Genomic DNA, 17,686 nt, shown 5'->3' on the forward strand with positions numbered 1-17,686 from the left:
CGAATGCAGCAGGATGTCTCTCTTTGGTAAACTCACCAGCCATCGTTGGAAATAACTTTATCCCACGTTTTCCACCCACCTGATGTATTTGTACATGCCCTTGTTAACCAGTAGAAGGTAACCAATCACCGAACCTTATTCCCCGGGACGTCACAAGGATTTCCAAGTAGAGAAAAACTCTCTAAAACGACGCGTTTTTCGTCGCCATGGAAACCGAACAGAGAGAGTGCTGGAACTCAAACTCAAACATGCGTTTAAGTGATAAAAAAAAACAGCGCTGTTCACATGTCTGATGAGGATTCAACACTGTAACACTGTAGAAAGCTCAGAAAACTTGAAATACCATAATAGCACCCCTTTAATGTTTCAGCCCCATTTCCCCTAGCAGAGCTGGGGTTTGTAACAACATTTCTCCATGCTTTTAGCATCAAATAGCAAAGAAAGCCTGATTGAGCAAAGCTTGAGTTCTGGCTGAATAAAACCAAACATTCCCATCCAGGATAAAAGCCAGTCCCATAATTACTATTCGTGGTTTTACCCCCTGGTATCCCATAGTGTTTGCACCTGTCTGTAGAAAGGTTTAGCTTGTGAGCTAGCTTACAAGATAACGTTTTATCCTGTGTTTGCTAACCAATAAACAAGTGTGGAGGTGTCCATGTATTTGTCTGCTTTTGTATTTCCTCTCCTTTTAGCAACAAATGCTATCGGCTTGAAATTACGTTTAAATTCCGACTCTAAAGACAGACTGTTTGAAACCATGTTGTTAGGTTAAAGGCGGTCCTTTGGCGGTAACTAACATGTTAGTGTGCCCCAGTGGCTCATATGCAATAGGAGTGGGCGGTAGGCTACTGACACTTTCGGTTAGCTATCTGGTACCAGTAAATCCAAGCCAAGTGTTGCTGATCAGTTCATTTTGCTTGAAATCTCACAACCATTTAATGTCTTTTTCTTTAATTATTGATAATTATTAAGTTTATCTGATATATAATTATAATAATAATAATTATGAATGTGACCATGTTTAAATTTATATTTGTGTAATTTTTTGTCCCCTTTTAGATCAAACAATAAATTCACTAAGTTGGAGATATGGCCGACTCAAATAGCCCACTTTGAGCCGACGTGGCTAAACATCCTGTTTAATGATTATTTACTTATTTATTTGACGTGTTTTTGTTTTTGGTTGTTTTTTTTAATTTGAAACGTCTCTTAAGTTGACTTTTGCCAACTTTGTCTATAGTTCTTTTTTTATTATTATTATTGAGAGAGTGACTAAATGCCATACAGCTGCTGCTTATCATATATTTAGCTCATGGTATTCATCCTTAAAATAGCTAGCCTATATCTTAAAATATCCACGGAAGTTCAAGCTTTTTGAAGACACGACACGTACTTTTCCCTCTCTAATAGGGCCATTGTCCTGCGTTAGCAGCCTTTAATACGCCGCCCGCCTCCACGCTTCTTTCCGGGCTTCTTCCCCTCCCTTCCCCCCTTTCCACGTATTATTCGGGTTGAGACCACAGAGCTTTTTTTTTTTTTTTTTTTTTTCTGAGACCGAGAGCTTGTTGACGTCAGCAAACTTATCCAGCAGCTGTGGAGGCGAGCTGAGGGAGAGGAGGAGAGGGAATGAGACCGCTGGATGTGGAGCTCGGACTGTGGAGCGCTGAGGACCGTGTGGGCGTCTTTTCTCCGGGACACTTCTGGACCTCTCCGCCGCTGCTGAGTGTAAGTGCAGGTGCTCTCCTGCTTTCTTTTAGCCTTGCTGAGATTCCCACACTGCTTGTTTGAAGTTGGCTGCCTGACTTCCCCTGTTGCGGGCAACCATCGTGCCGCGCTGCGGCCAGCTCGCCTGCCATCTGTAACAAGTTGACACCGTTGCTTCTGGCTGTTTGAAACACGCTTTATGTCGCGTTTCTTCAGGAAATTAGGACATTTTTTCTTTTGGGTCTGAATTCAGGTCACCCCAGAACATAACGAGAAACTTTGTTGCGCAAGTCCACGCAAGGTGGACTTCCACAGCGAGTTCTTCTCTTTACGGTCGAACAAGTGCTCGCGCATTCTCTTGTATGTCCGTGCACGCGCGCGTCAGCTGAGCTCTGGCTCTGTGTGGCGCTGTCAGGGTTATAATGTACAGTCCTATATCTGCACATTCAGACGGTTTGTTCTTCTGAAAGTAAATCCAGAAGTATTATCGTCTTCTTCAGATGAAATATTTGATCTAAAACTGAGAAAAGGGAAAACTATTTAGTGATTCAGAGTTTATCTCCGAGCTGCAGATATGTTTATAATGTCGCCTTGTTTTGTCACAGAGCGCGTGAACATGGAGACGGCGTCATCTTTGTTCTGTCACATTTCCTGCAGGTGCAAACTGCAGATGACATGTTATTAACTGTAAATATACATGTCATACATGTCATAGGTAAAGTTAGGGATGCAACATCTGAAGGAGGGATTATGTTCCCATTCCTGCTAACATGGACACTGACAAGTGTGTGTGTGTGTGTGTGTGTGTGCGTGCGTGCGTGCGTGTGTGTGTGTGTGTGTGTGTGTGTGTGTGGTGTGTGTTACTGGTTTCTGTGACACACTTTTCATTTCATGGCTGAAGGGTCCCCGTTTTCTGTTGTTGTGAAATAGTTTTTGGTAGGAGTGGTTGAAGCTGGTGCCAACATTTGTTCTGTGTGTGTGTGTGTGTGTGTGTGTGTTTAATCTGTTATTGCTAACTGATTATCTTCATAACGTGTCCTGTAAAGATTTTGCATTAATTCCACCTCAGGCTTCTGCAAACTGCTGATGAGGACAACAATCTGCCGGGACTAGAGACTGAGTGTGGTCATGGTGATCTGATTTAAAGCTGAGTTTAAATAAAAGTCATGTAGGTTTAATGACCAAGTCTGATTCAGCTTCAGTAGTCTGGCCGTCTGCTCCGAGATTTACTCTGTTAAGGGAAGTTGGAGCGTTTACTCAGCATGAAGATTTAGACTGACATGGTTTTTAAAAATATATTTCTTAAAATATTTTTCCATTTTGTGCTTGCTGATTTATAAATACCATAAATGCACATTTAATTGCATTTTGGCGGAATTGTTCACATTTAAGATGCAGAAAAATTCAAATGAAAATATCTGATAAAACTAATTTGCCATTGAGAGACATCCTCCTGTGGTTCAGCGATTAGTGATTATCTTTGCAGCATATTTTCTTTTATGTTCCCCTCTATATTTATTATATTTTTCAAACTTACACCACAATATTAGTCATGATCATTTTCACCGTCCACTTCATTAGTTGTTGAGGAAGAGAACGGTCTGAAAAAGAGAAACTATCCAGCCAGCAGCAGTTGTCTGGACCAAAATTGTTGACATCAGTCTGTCAATGGACAGACTGGTTGGAGATAATGGAAAAACAACAGGAAGTCCAGTAATCACTGGTTCCAATCACGAATTGCAGAACATCATGTCTGAACACAGAACATGTCCAACCTGGAAGCAGATGGTCTCCAGCAGCAGAAGACCACAGCGGGTTCCCTCCTGTCAGTAAGAACAGGAAACTGAGGCTACAATTCACACAGACTCACCAGAAGTGGACAATAGAAGATGGAGAAACGTTGCTGGTCTGATGAGTCTCCAGTTCAGCTCCACATTCACATGGTAGGATCAGAGTTTTGCCTTGGATCAATGCTTCAAGCTGCTGGTGGTGAAATGATGTGTAGGATAGCTTCTTCTCCCACTTTGGTTCCTTTAGTACCAATACTTTATTTTAGTTTTATTTATTAGAATCCACCCATTAGCGACTGAAACATCAGTAGCTTTTCTTTTTGGAGTCTCCTCCATATTACTTTACAAATTTAGTTCTTCATATAATTTTATACACCGTGCACACCCACACATGACATGGTTTAACCCCCACAGCCCACCTGAGTCCTGCTGCTGACCACGTCCATCCCTTTATGAGCACAGTGTAGCATCTTCTGATCCTCTGGACATGAGCTTATCTCATCGTGACCTCACATTTTTGTCTGTTTTTGCAAAAACAAGCAAAAAAAAACAAAGAAAATGAAAAAAAAAAAAGAAGTGGTTCTGAGTGGCAAATATAATCTAGGTTAGGAGCGTCCAAGCCGAAGGTGCAGCAGGTGTTGGACCTTTTGCCAAACAAAAGCTATCACCATGGAAACGCCTTTGCCATAAGGAAAAACTGTTTTAGCACTACAAGACCTCATCTTGTATGATGTACAACTTGTAACACATAGACACAGAGTGTGTGTGCTTGACTGACCTGCCTGCAGTCCACATCTGCTCTTTAATAAAAACAAATGAAGCATCATGTAGAAGAGAACAGACCAGAAGACCTGTAGACGGGGATCCACCAGCAAACAATATGCATCTTCTTTGTTAAAGTCGTTTAAATGATGAAACAGTAATATTCTGCTTCTCCATGCAAACAGTCTCCTGCAAGTCCTGACTTCCTTCAATGTTGCTAAACAGGAAATATGTTCAGAGATTTAGTGAAACACGTGTGAACATTAATGGAAAAACAGCTTTTTTACAAAAAAATGACGGTTTTAAAAACTGCATAATTTTGTAATGATGCAGAGGGGAGAGATGGGTGCTGATACATCTGTTGTGTGATCATTTGGTACTGTCAAGTCAAGTATTTTTATAATCTATCATTATTTTATTATACACCTGTTTTATTGATATAATAAACATAAAAGCCATAACTCACGAAAGCTGTTGATTTTAATTGGAGATGGTAACGTCACATTTTGCGCACTTCAAGCAGGGATGAAACTTAAAATAACTTGTTTGACCTTTGTTTGGCAGAAACTGCAGCTTCTCCTGCTGGAAGCATAAAACATGATTTCTTTTATTTGTCATGCTTCCAAAATTCCCCAGAACTAAATCAAAATGCTGCCTTAGAGGTTAGTGTTTAATTTAGACTAGACAGTTTTTTCACTCGGCCATCTTGTGAATGCAAGTTGCTGACTTTGCGTGATGTTAACATTAGGGGTGGGAAAATCAAATAAAAAATTTGAATATTGGGATTTTTTTCTTACAATTTTAAAATCCTTTTTTTTTTATTTGTTATATTTTTTTTTCAAATATAAAAATAATTAAATAATTAATAATAATTAAAAATTTTGTAGTCATTTTTATTTTTTTTTTATTGATCTTTTTACTTGTCTTTTTGGCCATTATAGCAGAAGGATGGTCTGGCTACTGTGCTGTTTTTTTCCGAATTTAAATCAAGTAAAATGACAAGCAAAAAAAAACAGTTTTGTCCATTTTAGTTTTTAATTTGCAAAAATCAGCAATATCGAAGAATTGTGGGAATCGCAATTTAAATCAAATTGGCACCCAAAAAATTGGAATCGAATCGGGACTAAAGCATTTTGTCACAGCCCTAGTTAGCATGTCATCAGGTAACGTACAGAAAATACATCCTGAAATGAATCCTCCACTTCTGCTGCTTGATGGATTTAACATTTGATGTTTTTCTTCTACCCATAGTAATTCACACAGCCTGAACCGTCCTGGACAAGCTGTCATGGAGTTTCTTTAACCTTTTTATCGTCTAACCCAAGTTATCATGCCAAGAATCTTTTGTAATACAAATCTGAAGTCTTCATTTGGTTGTTCAATAAAATTGAAAGAAAAATACGTGCTGTTTATGACTGGGTTATGTCAGAATTATTGTAGTGAAACTGTATCCGCCAGGGGGCAGAAGACAAGTATCAGGTTGAACATAACGGGAGGATGCAGTAGGTCTCAGAAACTATCAGAAACTACTCACATGGTGTTGCAGGGTGACACTGTCCTGTAGACTTCTTAAAGGACTTTCCAAAGTTTTTTTTTTTATTGATGTTTCCGAATTTTGCTTCCTTCTCTGTCCAGATGATGCTACACTGCTTCAGTAATGTTGAGATCTGGGTACCGGGGAGGATTTAACCCTCCATCAGACTCATTTTTTCCGTCCAGTTCTGGTGTTATTTGGTATACCTCATCTTACAGTGCAGGTGCATCTCTCAGTCCTGTGTAAAGACTTAGCTGGATTTGAAGCCTTTTTCTATCACTTTTAGGAGGTATTTTGGGCAGTGGCTCTGATGGTAGAACTGCTTGTCTTGTGACCTGCTGGTCTGCTGTTTGAGTCCTGCTCCCCTACGCTGCTGCAGCCCTGAGAGGGACATGGTTCTTCTCTAAAGCCCAGATAAATGCTGAAGGTCAGGAAGAGTGTTCAGCGTAAAACTTGTGCCGATTCTCCTGTGCGAGGATTCGCTCCCTGTCAGAGGGACAAGCTGAAACAACTTTTGGGAAGTATTGACAGCAGGGCAGTCTGACTGGAGGGGAATTTCTGAGAGATTTTGCACCTTCCTTTGGTTTGGTTTGTGATCAAACTGCACTTAAGAGCCAAGCGTCCCAAACCGCCTGGACAATGTCTCATAGTTGAGATCGCTGCCAGGCGATACGCCCACAAAACAGTTTTCTACATATAAATGACATGGGTTAAAGGTCATGCAGGTAGAAATTTTTTCAGTGCAGACTGGTTGCGGGGTTGTTCTGTCTTCCTTCTTCTCTTTATTATTGCTGTGGACATGACAAGTGGACAAGCACCAGCATTGCCTTTGTTGTGAAGCCTTGCACTTATTGTGAGGACAATACTTGCCATTATGCAACCAGTGCAGGCAGTGAGATATTGGGTTCACAGCTGATCCCAGGGATGGTGGAGGATATCTGCTTTATGCAGCATTTACCCAGTCAAATGAATAAAACCCCCAGATAGTAAAATAACCGACTGTAGGAATGTGGTCGTGCGGTTTAGTGACAGATGAAGCAGATGGCTGGCCTTCCCAAGCCGGATTCTACCAGAGGTTTTTCCTTCTCGTTAAAAAGGAGGTTTTTCCTTTCCACTGTTGCCTCGTGCAGCTCAGAATGGGGATTGGATCCAAGTCAAAATCTGTTGGTTTTCCTTAATTTGGCATTCATTATGAATTGGATGGCACTGATTTGCCTATAGAGGACCCTGAGATGACGTTGTTAAATGGCGCAATTCAAATAAAGCTGAATTGAATTGATTCAATCGTCCATCCATTTTCTCAACCATTTAGTCCAGTTCAGAGATGTGGGAAGCTGGAGTCTCTTCCAGCAATCTTTGGGTGAGAAGGAGGGTACACCTGGACAGGTGACCAGTCTATCACAGGGCCAACACAGAGACAAACAAACATACACACATACACACACTCACGCTGAGGGACAACTTAAAGTAAGCAATTAACCTAACATGCATGTCTTTGGACCTAATGTAACCCATTGATCATGTAGGGGCTGCTTTATTTTGGCGGGTCAGCTTCCTGTGCTGCAGCAGCTTTGTGATTTAACTTCCGGTGTCACACTAGTGATGAGTCACTTTTCCACACACCACCGTGGCTGTGGCATGCTTGGGTAAGCATGCCTCGTAACATGGTGACTTTCTCATGTAATCTGACATGTCGCCAAACGCTGACTACGTTCACCAATCACCAGTTTCCTGCTCACCCTGGACTTATTTTCAGTTGTGAGTTGTTGAACTCAGTTGATTAGGTGGATAGTGGTTTACACAAAAACCGAGTGTACATTATTACCCTTTTGTTTGTGGCGTGACTTCCATGTCCATTTACTGATCCACTGCCTTATGGTAATCATACATTCTTATTTACTTGTGCTAAAGTTTTAAGTCAAAGCCTTTTCATTGGAAATATTATTGCACAATTGCACAAAATGTGTGTGTTGAAAAAGTGCTGTGCTAAAGTGGACCTGTGCTTTTATTTATTTGAAATAAAAAAAAAGTATGTGTAACTTAGGCTTTTTATTGTTGCACAACTTTAAAGATCTGCTTGGCTGTTTTGATAATTTACTTTGAAGAATATGCCTGAAGCTTGAGATATGGAATTATGAAACATATAAAAAGTGCACTTGAGGTCTATGTTTTTGGTTTGTTTTCTGAACTAATATAAAATAAATGAACCAATCAATGGTTAGCATTTCATAGCTACACATAAGATATTGAAAGTAATCGATAATACGTATTTATATTTTTGTGCACATCTTGTACATGTGAGGATTTGTTTCTTTTATACAGTTGTTCATTTGTTGTTTTTTTTCTTTTCTTTTGGACCTCTTTAGGTAATTTGTTTTGTGTGTGTTTTTGTCGGGACTGTTAGTAATTGAGTCTTCTGCACCTTCCTATTCAACTGAAAATGGCCAGCTAAAACCAGATCTACCTCTGTAGTAGGATATCATTCTTGGTAAATATTGGTAAAGTTAAACAAGGACATATTGATTGCGGAAAGATTTTTGTAATTGCCTGTTTAATTGTTTGTTTTGGGCAATACACTGTGAAAACTGGTTTTTGTTTTGTTTATTTACATCTTGGGCTCCTTAAAGAACCAACTTCTTATACTGCTCAATTGGATTTCAATTTCCTAGTCCATTACTGTAAATTACAAATGTTACACTAACCACTACGCCACAAAGCAGCCTGAACTGAACTGATATTAGGCTAAAAAATCTCAAGATAAGGTTGCGCTTACAATAAACCATCACATATATGTACTGTCTTGATGTCTTCTCTTTTTTTTAAATTATACAAGACAACAATGACAAAGCATTAATGACATGAAATATAAGAACAAATAAATAAAAGTAATGTAATGAAGGAGGGACGGGGGTGTATTTACAGTTACTTGGTTTGTTAAGATGCAAGTCGGTTCACAGGTTATATCAACGGGTGGGGGGGGGGTTTGGTCATTGTAATGGATTCAGGTGGCTTCAGGTCCTAAAATTAGACCTATGCAGGACTCTGGTCTTGTGGTTCCTACATTTTTGTCCAGTTAATGGACACTGCAGCAAATGAACACATGCTGTTGGTTTTGTTTTTCCTCCCACCCAAACAATAACCTACATCACTTCCTTCTTTTTGATGCTTTATTGGACTTGGCAGACATCTCTTTTTGTTTTGTTGCTAAAGAGTTTGTTTGCAAGTGAACCGAGACCCCTTCAAGTTGACCAGAGTTTGCATCAGACTGCGGTTGGGGTTCATACTGCACCAAATGAATTGTACTATTTCTGGAAGCAGACCGCGGCCCATCAAAAGCGGACCACCAGCAGCGTGAACGTGCCCTCAGGCACCTTAAACTTTTTCTACATATTTTATCAGGGCTACCTGATAAACCATCTACTTGTCACGGTTTCCCAAACTTTTGAGGGCATGCTGCACACCGCGTGGTTATGCACCATGATATTTGACATATAGCTAGGTGAGGGTGAAAAAATATTATGTTATGACTGCAAAACTGGGTTTTAGTCAGAATATTTCTGACCTTTAACTAAAGAAAAGGAAATAAGTTCTGTGTCTTTGCAACTGGCTGCTTGTAACAAAGTGTCTAAGGTTAAAGTCAGAAAACACATTCCAGAGAAAATGGACCAAAATAAAGACTGGATTTAAAATTATTTCAAAAGGCTGCCAAAAACAACCATTGCAAGCCTATTCTGGATGCCTGAAAAGCTATTGCTCAAAAGCAAAAGACTGCACTAAAGTCTGATTTCTGGTAACAAACACAAAGAAAGGAGCGTTGCACAGTGTATAAGATGGCTTGTGGGGCTCTCAGCGAGCAAAACCTTCATGCTCAGATTCGTTCTCGGAACAATAATTCCTCTATATGTTGCTATTCAGGTCCCAGCTATGTTAGAAAAACCAGGATAATTATGAGAACATTAGGATATGCATAGTTAATGACATTTAGGTTTATTACAATCTACTGCGAAGGAAACATGAGTTTCCTTGTTTTGTTGTTGCAGAATATGTTGCAGCACTGATTGGAGCATAATGTTCACACAGATTATCTGTCTCATCTGAGAAATGACTGCAGCGCCGCACATTAGGGAGGCTAGTTAAAGAAATCTGCTTATTGTTCCTGCAATGTTGACAACACGCAGGCTTCCCGCTCTTCTCCCGGCCTCTGAATGCTCAGCAGACACTTCATTTATCAGTTCACAATCACACAGAGACTGATAACGTCATTACTATCCGCCCATGCTCCCAATCCCTCACTGTCACCACAAACTCCATTACAACAAGTTCATCTTTTCACCTAGAGCTGTTTGCTGTCACGCTGCTGGAAAGCTGGAAGGACTTCTGCCCTTTTCACAGTCAGAAACCTGCAGTTCTCCTCATCCAGCCTGACCTCTGCAGCTGGAATCCAAACTAAGCACTTATATTGAATTTCCCATTACTTGCTATAGTAAAGATAATTGATATTTTTATATCACTTGGCGGCTGACTCTCACAAATGTCAAAGCTTTTGGACCCATCGCTGGGATTGAATTAATCCTCTGAGCTGTTATGATACATGTTAATTAATCATGGGATTTGACAGCAGAGGGAGCCTTGTGTTTGTGCCTCTGCCTGTTTTTCAGACGCTCTTTGTCTCACTTTGCCTTTTCTTGATGAGAGGCATTGTTTGGTTTAATAGAGGCCCCATTCCTGGTATAATTGTTGTTCCTTGTTGAAATGATGGATCACTGGGAGTATATTAAGACCTACAAAGAGAAGGAAAAATGCATATAGCTCAAGTCTCTGTCATTATGACAATGAATTTCACATTCGGTGCTTTGATGTTTGAAAATAATATTTTTGTTCTACTTTCTGCAGCATAAATTATTATAAAAGAGCCAACAGAGCTAATCAGAGAAGTGCTGCAGCATTCTGGTCGTGGCTCACGACTCTTCATCTTCTCTGTGGGTGTGAGCATTCAGCTTCAACAATTAAGGTGACTAGTTTTCTGCAGTATGGGTGGTAGGTGTTGGCATTGTTCTTCAACACTTTACGGGGGCTGTGGAGGGAAATGAAGAGGGTCAGAAAAACACTAGAGTTACACACTCGTACAGATCCAGAACTGTGGCTTACCGTGGTGTTTTTCACGTGTTTTTCACATGTTTCACATAAAAACATTATAAATCACACCGGGAAACACCTGAAACATGAGCAATGACAAAAACACTGTGAACTGCATTTGTAAAAGGTCTGATTCACATGTGAAGCTCAAATGAAGAATCATGTGCTTCACATGTAGTTGACATGTGGAATTGCATGAAATGCTGTAAAGTTCACCTTATGTGGTTCACATGTGCATGAACATATGATCCACATGTACTTTACATGTGGATCACATGAAACGGTTCCAAAATCACTTGTTTTCACATGTGGTTAACATGTGGAGCACATGTGGTTTTTCTGTTAACGCCAGGTTGGATGATAAAAAGGACGTATCTTATCATATATTTTATTTTCCTTGCATGAAAGAGCATTAACCAAAATTTCCACTGATAAAGAGAAGAATTACTGCTGTATCTTCAGTTTTACTGGAGGAGGTGGAGGGTGCTGCTCTTAGCTGTAAACATACAAGAATGTCTGAAGCTAAGTAAGTTTCAATCACACTGTGCAAAAACTAAATGTCACAATAAAAAAAAAAATGCTAATAGAAAAACCTACATTTAAAAAAAAACTTGAAACATTTTTTATGCTCTCATAAGGTGGTTTTTAAGATTTTTCAATGTAGAAATACATTGCAAAAGTGTAACACTCCTTTGCATTTACGTGTCCCTGAACATGACATAGGGTGTCGTGACCTGTTCATTTCCAGTAAAAATGGCGTGGTGTGGAACAAACAACAGCCAATTTCGGAGGTTTAGAAAAAGAAAACAAGGGAGAAAAGCTTTGAAAAGCCGTAGCAAATTCTCCACAGCAAATAGAAAACCGTTTAACGCTACGTGGCTACCTCGCCTAAGCAGCAATTCGTCAGTCGGACGAGAACTCAGGCTCATGCGCTAAACACACTTCATTAGTAATATCTGCAAATTGCTAATGTTGTTTGTCAAAACTTAGAAATATTGCTTTTATTTTGTAATAAAATGTAATGGCAACACAGCTTGTGTTAACTTTATCTCAGAAACATTTGCATTAGTTGTTTGGTCCATGTTTGGCTTTTTAAAACGAAACATTTCCAGACAACAGATACATCTCCCGGCTTCTTCTCACCATGTTCTGCTACATCTTCTAGCTTTGCTTGTGTCAGAAGGAAAACTTTTTTTAATGCCATTTGAATGTTTATTTGATATTGTCGTCAGTCTTGTAAGTATGATACAGTGAGCCTCTGTGGAGGACAGATGGTCAGAATGGCTGAGTAGAATAACGCTTTTATACGTTTCTTATCTCCTGCTTCAAAGTGAGATTTTTCTCTAACAAGAGTGTGTGATTCTTCAGAAGTTGAGAGCAACAGTGTTTGGAAAAAACATTTTTCATGATTTTTTATTTTGAGATAAATTCCTTCTTTTTCTCAGAGTAATGAGAATGTTTTCTTCAGATAACAGAAAATATGATGATACCGAAAAAACCAACAATTTCCTTGTGATAATGATGTAATTATTTATGAAAATATGGTAAAACAAAGTCTTTGTCGGAATTCAGAGAAGCCATGACCAGAAAGTAAACAGAATCACACATGAAGGTCTTAACAATTGCAATAATTACAAGTAAATTAGTTACCTGCTCCTTTTTAAGCTCACCTTGACCATCTTTTGATCCGGAGAAAACAGCATGTGACAGTTATCTGTGGATATCATTTTGCCAGTTCCTGAAGATAAAGACAAGAATGACGTTATCACCTGATCTCCAGATCACAGCTTCAAAAACAAAATGCTGGCACCACAGCTTTCACCGTTGTTGTGGTTCTTATGAAGCATTCGTCAAACTCAAATTAAGACCTCAAAACAAGATAACTAGATCAGCATACCATGATATTAACACGCAACTCACACACACACTGATAAGACGTGTGTGAAAATCTGGCAGTGCCTCATTAAGAATGATAAAACCTAAATTACAGAAGCCTGTTTCATAAATATTTTCTCTCTCTTTTTATTTATTTTTTGTTAAGACAGACTATTTACAAGCGTTGTATATTCTCCCCTGAAAAGTCAAAGGAGCCAAGGGTAAATCAGTCGGCGTAATTAGTGAATGGAAATAAGGTGCTGGTTCTAATGAAAACTTTCAGCATGATAAATGAACCATCTCATTGGCCTTGCTTCTGGGATGCCACATTACAGACCAGATGGAAATAGCTTTTCTGTAAAATACTTCCCATTTGTGTCCTAAGGTGTCTCAGCAGATCAGTGTTTAGTGCCTCCTTCTGTCCAGTTAGCCAATTTGCCGAGCATTACTCCTCCCAATGTTGTGATGTGTTTTTACTGGTTTCTGTGTAAACAAAAAGGATGACTAAATTGGTTTCTTTTTTCCTACTTTGGGTTTGTGAAGTTTCAATCTGATGGTTAGTAATATGAAAGGTATGCAGGAAATGTGGAGAAATATCCAAAGTCATCCAATGGAAAGCACTTTTTGTTTAGTTATGTGGAGGGTAAAAGAAAAGTAGATTTTCTGTCAGTTCTGTTGTTAACATAAATCCTTATCTGGTCCTTTATAAATCTTTAATTCACCCTGAGATGGACAACTTTATGATAGTCCACCAGTCCTGTCGTGTCTGACCAGTCAGGTCAGACGAGGACTATCTGATGTGTCATAAAGTGTCTCCTACTGGGACATTAACAATAAATCCTTTGAGCTATGTCGGTTGTGAGGTAAGGTCTTTATGAATTGAGCTGGCTTCCCATAAGTCATTAAGAAACTGTCACTGGTTTAAATGTCGTCGCTACTTAGTCTCTTATACCGTTTTAGTTTTATTTAATGAGAACTAAGCCAAAACCTTTCCGATTAACCATTATTACCCAACTGCATATTCGCTAATTATAACACCTTACAAGCAAACTGAGGCCCGGAGTCAGAGTTTTTAGAAATTCTTCTGTAAGTATTGTATGAACATTGTCTAACTGGGGTGTGTGGGTGTGTGTGTGACATCAATCTTTAAAGATTGATGTCTCTTTTGGATCTTTTCCCTTTGTTCATAACCATTACTACTTTAGCTAATGAGCAGCAACTTTTATGTCTCTTAGAACGTTATTGATGTCTTTCCTCTTTGGCTTTTTTTTTTTAGACCTGAACAGACAAAATGTCTGATTTTTCACACATCTTTTAGCATTTTGCTTTAGTTTTTGTTGAATAAGAACACAGTACAACGTGTGCTGTTGTTCATCTGAGGATGAATGAGTACGGACCTGCTTACTTTTAAATGATGATGCATAAATGTGGTAGAAAAGTTATTCCGTTTAAGTAGGAATATTTTTAAGTATTATATCAGTTTAAAAATACATTACTCAGTTCTGATTTGATTTATTAGCACAATCAAATTCTTTGGACATTTAGAAGGATTTAAAGTTTCTTTTCTCTTGTTTGCTTTAATCATTCGTTGCAGACTGACAGGAAAACTGGCAGAGAAAAGAGGTGACATTCAGAAAACTGAATTGTGTTGAGACTTGGAAGTCAGACCTGAGCTGGCTGCTGAAGTACATCACATCCACACAGGGTGTCCACTCAACCATCTGAGCAACTTGGCACTCCGTCTTCAGACATTTGAAACATTGTCAAATGTCACAAAGCCATTCACAACTGCTGATACAAGCACAGTTGCTTTGTAATGCCTTTTTAAACCTAGTTTGCAATAAAAAATGCTGATTAGACAGAAGTGACATACACCAGGCCTTTCTCTTATATAACTTTATCTGGGACTAAGGGTGCATTCACATCATGTTAGTCCACGAGACTCCGATTGAGGACTCGGCTCAGTTTAGAGGGATGTATTCCTGCAGACCGAGATCGGGTTCATGTTGCACTTCGGTCAAACCAGCCAAACCATTAGAATAATATTTCCCCATTCTCACCAACGGTGGCGCTGCACTAGTATTCAGCAAAAGAGAGAAAAAGACCTGCTTGCAGAAGAAAACTCTGTTTCCTCCACTTGTAAGCTAAACATGGAGACAAAACTATGGCTGTTTTGGGTTTTTTATTTTGTCTTATGCAAGTAAACTGCAGAAATGCACTGCAACAACCGGTGCAGTTTGAACTAAAGACGATGGAGAGGACCCTTACCATCTTTACTCACAATGCAATACTAAGTCAAATGCAGAAAGGGACTTTTTAGGGATTTTGTCGTCTGCTTCTTTGATCCGAATCAAAATTTGTTTGGTGCATTTACACTTCTCTAAATGACGCAGACTTTGCAAACAAATAAACTAGGATTTAAATAAAAAAATGCTGATGTGAATGTGCCCTAATATGCCTTCATTTCACACCCGTCTTGCATGTGAAAGAAGGCTTGAAATTGATTTTCTGCAGAAGTATGTAAAAAGTTAAATTTCACCTTCATATAAAGGGATTGATGAGGATTGTTTATGTTAAGTATAGCTATTTATATCAATCAACAGTTTTTGTTCACACCAGTGTAAAGACTGTAAAACTGCAACCATTAAACAAAATACTCTGACAAAACAGGAAAAAGTTTTAGTAAAAATTTTAATAATAGAAAAATACAGTTTATACCTTTTTTTTTTTTTTTTTCACGTGAGGTATTTAATTTTATTTTGGATTTTCAATGTATAAACACATAAACACATAAAATATTGAAGTTGTAACTTTGCTTGAACATAGTCTCAAATCCGTTGGCTTCAAATCCACCTCTTTACCATAGCATTTTTTTTCATTGTAAGAATGCAAACTCACTATATAACAACAGTATTGACAGTGTTGTACTTAAATTTAGTTTAACCAGTTAAAAAAGACATTTAAGGGAAATTTCAATACATTTTTAAAAAAAAGTATTTTAACAGTATTTAATGTGAAAATAAATTATATTCCATTTTTGGAATTTTATTATGTTACAGGTTTTCATGTTACACATATAATTGTATAATCTATTTTTAGTAAAATTTCTTTATTTTGAAAATACAGGAAAAAGCTGTGAACCAAAAAAAAAAATCCGAGTATTTTTTTTACAGTGTATTAATATACCAAACCTTTCTTGAAAACGGGGGGTGGCAGATGCAGACATCGCGATTGCTAGGCGCTGTGAGAAGACTAAACCTCTGACCCACTTTGACAGTGACATTTTAAATACATTTCTGCAGCCGTCTCTGTCAGTGAATTTCACTTTATCCTACCTAGCTGACATCAACACACACGTGTGTTTGAACACACACAGTGGCCGATTTATCAAAAGTGACATCATTTAAGGAAGGAGAGGAAATGTGAGAAACAGACGGAGATAATAGTCAATAGATAACTGACTTTTAATGTCTAGAACTGAAAGTACAGCTTGGATGCAAGCTAGCCATGGTGGAGTTAGCCATGGTTAGGGTTTTGTCATTGAGAAAGTTTATCTAAGTTCTGTAATGCTTCTGTAACCCTTTCATGCATGAATTAATAAAAAACAATGCAACATTTTTTTTAAAATACAGTATTTAACCTCTACAGTCATATGCAATGATACATTTTTTTTCTTAGTGATATTTAGAATTTACCATGATTTATTTTCATGTGTTCTATAAAATGTTTTGTAAAATAATATATAATCATAATATTATGTAAATCATCTATAAAATATAGATGTTTCATTTTCTTTTCATTTAGTGAAAAGACAAACCTGCATAATTACGTTATGTTCAATTATATCATATATGTATTTATTCTTCAGTGAGTGAAAACATATTTGATGACACACTAGCATCCACTGAAGTTGTCATGATGAGGGTTGCTGAGGTGTGGACCCAAATGCAGAGTAGAGGGCAGGGTGCAGAGTCAAGCAAGAACCACAGGGGAAACTTAACACAATGAACCCACACAGGAGAACATAAACTAAGGGTATAAATACTCTGAACAAAATGAGACACAGGTGATGTGAATGAACTAAAGAGAACAGGTGAACTAATGAACAAAGGACAAGGCTAACCAGGAAACAAGACACAAGAGAAATTAACAGAAAAAAACTACAAAATAAGACCAAAACTAAGACACAAAAACTCCAAACCATGACATAAGTGGTTTATTTACAAAAAATACCATCCGCATTAATGATTATGCAAGAAAAAAGCTTGTAAATAGGTGTCCACTATAGGGCTCTATGCAGGAAAGGGTTAATGGTGTAGAAATATGAGAAACAAGGAGACAAAGACAAAAACTTGTGATAAGTTCTGTGTGAATAGAAGAAAGTGAAAATCCAGTTATACCCTCAACAGATTAAGCTAGCAGAACACATGTATACAACCAGTATGCCATCATTTTAGAGCAAAGCATCCATACAGAAATCAACAAACAGTTGGCTCTTATATAGATCCACTTTAGTTTTGCTTAATTTTATCACAGTTCGATTGAATTATTTGGGACTGAGTTTACTATCCTGCTAAGAAAACCCACCAGCATAAGACTCCAGAAACTGTGATGTTGTAGGTGAGATGAACAGTTGTATAGAAGTTGTTTCTCACCACAGATTCTTGGAAACCACTAGTAACAGACCATTATATCATCACTTATTCTTGGAAAATACAGAGCTGAAAAACTGAATGTGTTTTCTATGACTGATAAACTAAATGGTAAATGAACTTATTGTCTCTTTATTTATTTATTGATTGACTTTTTTATTTATTTCTGTATAAATGGCATTCATGATGTTTTACTGGTTTTGTTGATGATAATAATCCTGCTTCACGCTCTG

General features: G+C 38.2%; 1 protein-coding gene across 1 annotated transcript in view; it reads left to right on the top strand.

Moving 5' to 3' along the window:
* Positions 1 to 1,603: 1,603 nt before the first annotated feature.
* LOC306766290 (PTB domain-containing engulfment adapter protein 1) overlaps positions 1,604 to 17,686 on the top strand; it is a 127,406-nt gene continuing 111,323 nt past the window's right edge. The window contains exon 1 of the mRNA XM_079253955.1: positions 1,604 to 1,725. The gene's annotated coding sequence lies outside the window, so the exon portion shown is untranslated. The remainder of the gene's footprint in view (positions 1,726 to 17,686) is intronic.

This window comes from Telmatherina bonti, assembly GCF_933228915.1.
Source record: "Telmatherina bonti genome assembly, chromosome: 15".
NCBI lineage: Eukaryota > Metazoa > Chordata > Actinopteri > Atheriniformes > Telmatherinidae > Telmatherina > Telmatherina bonti.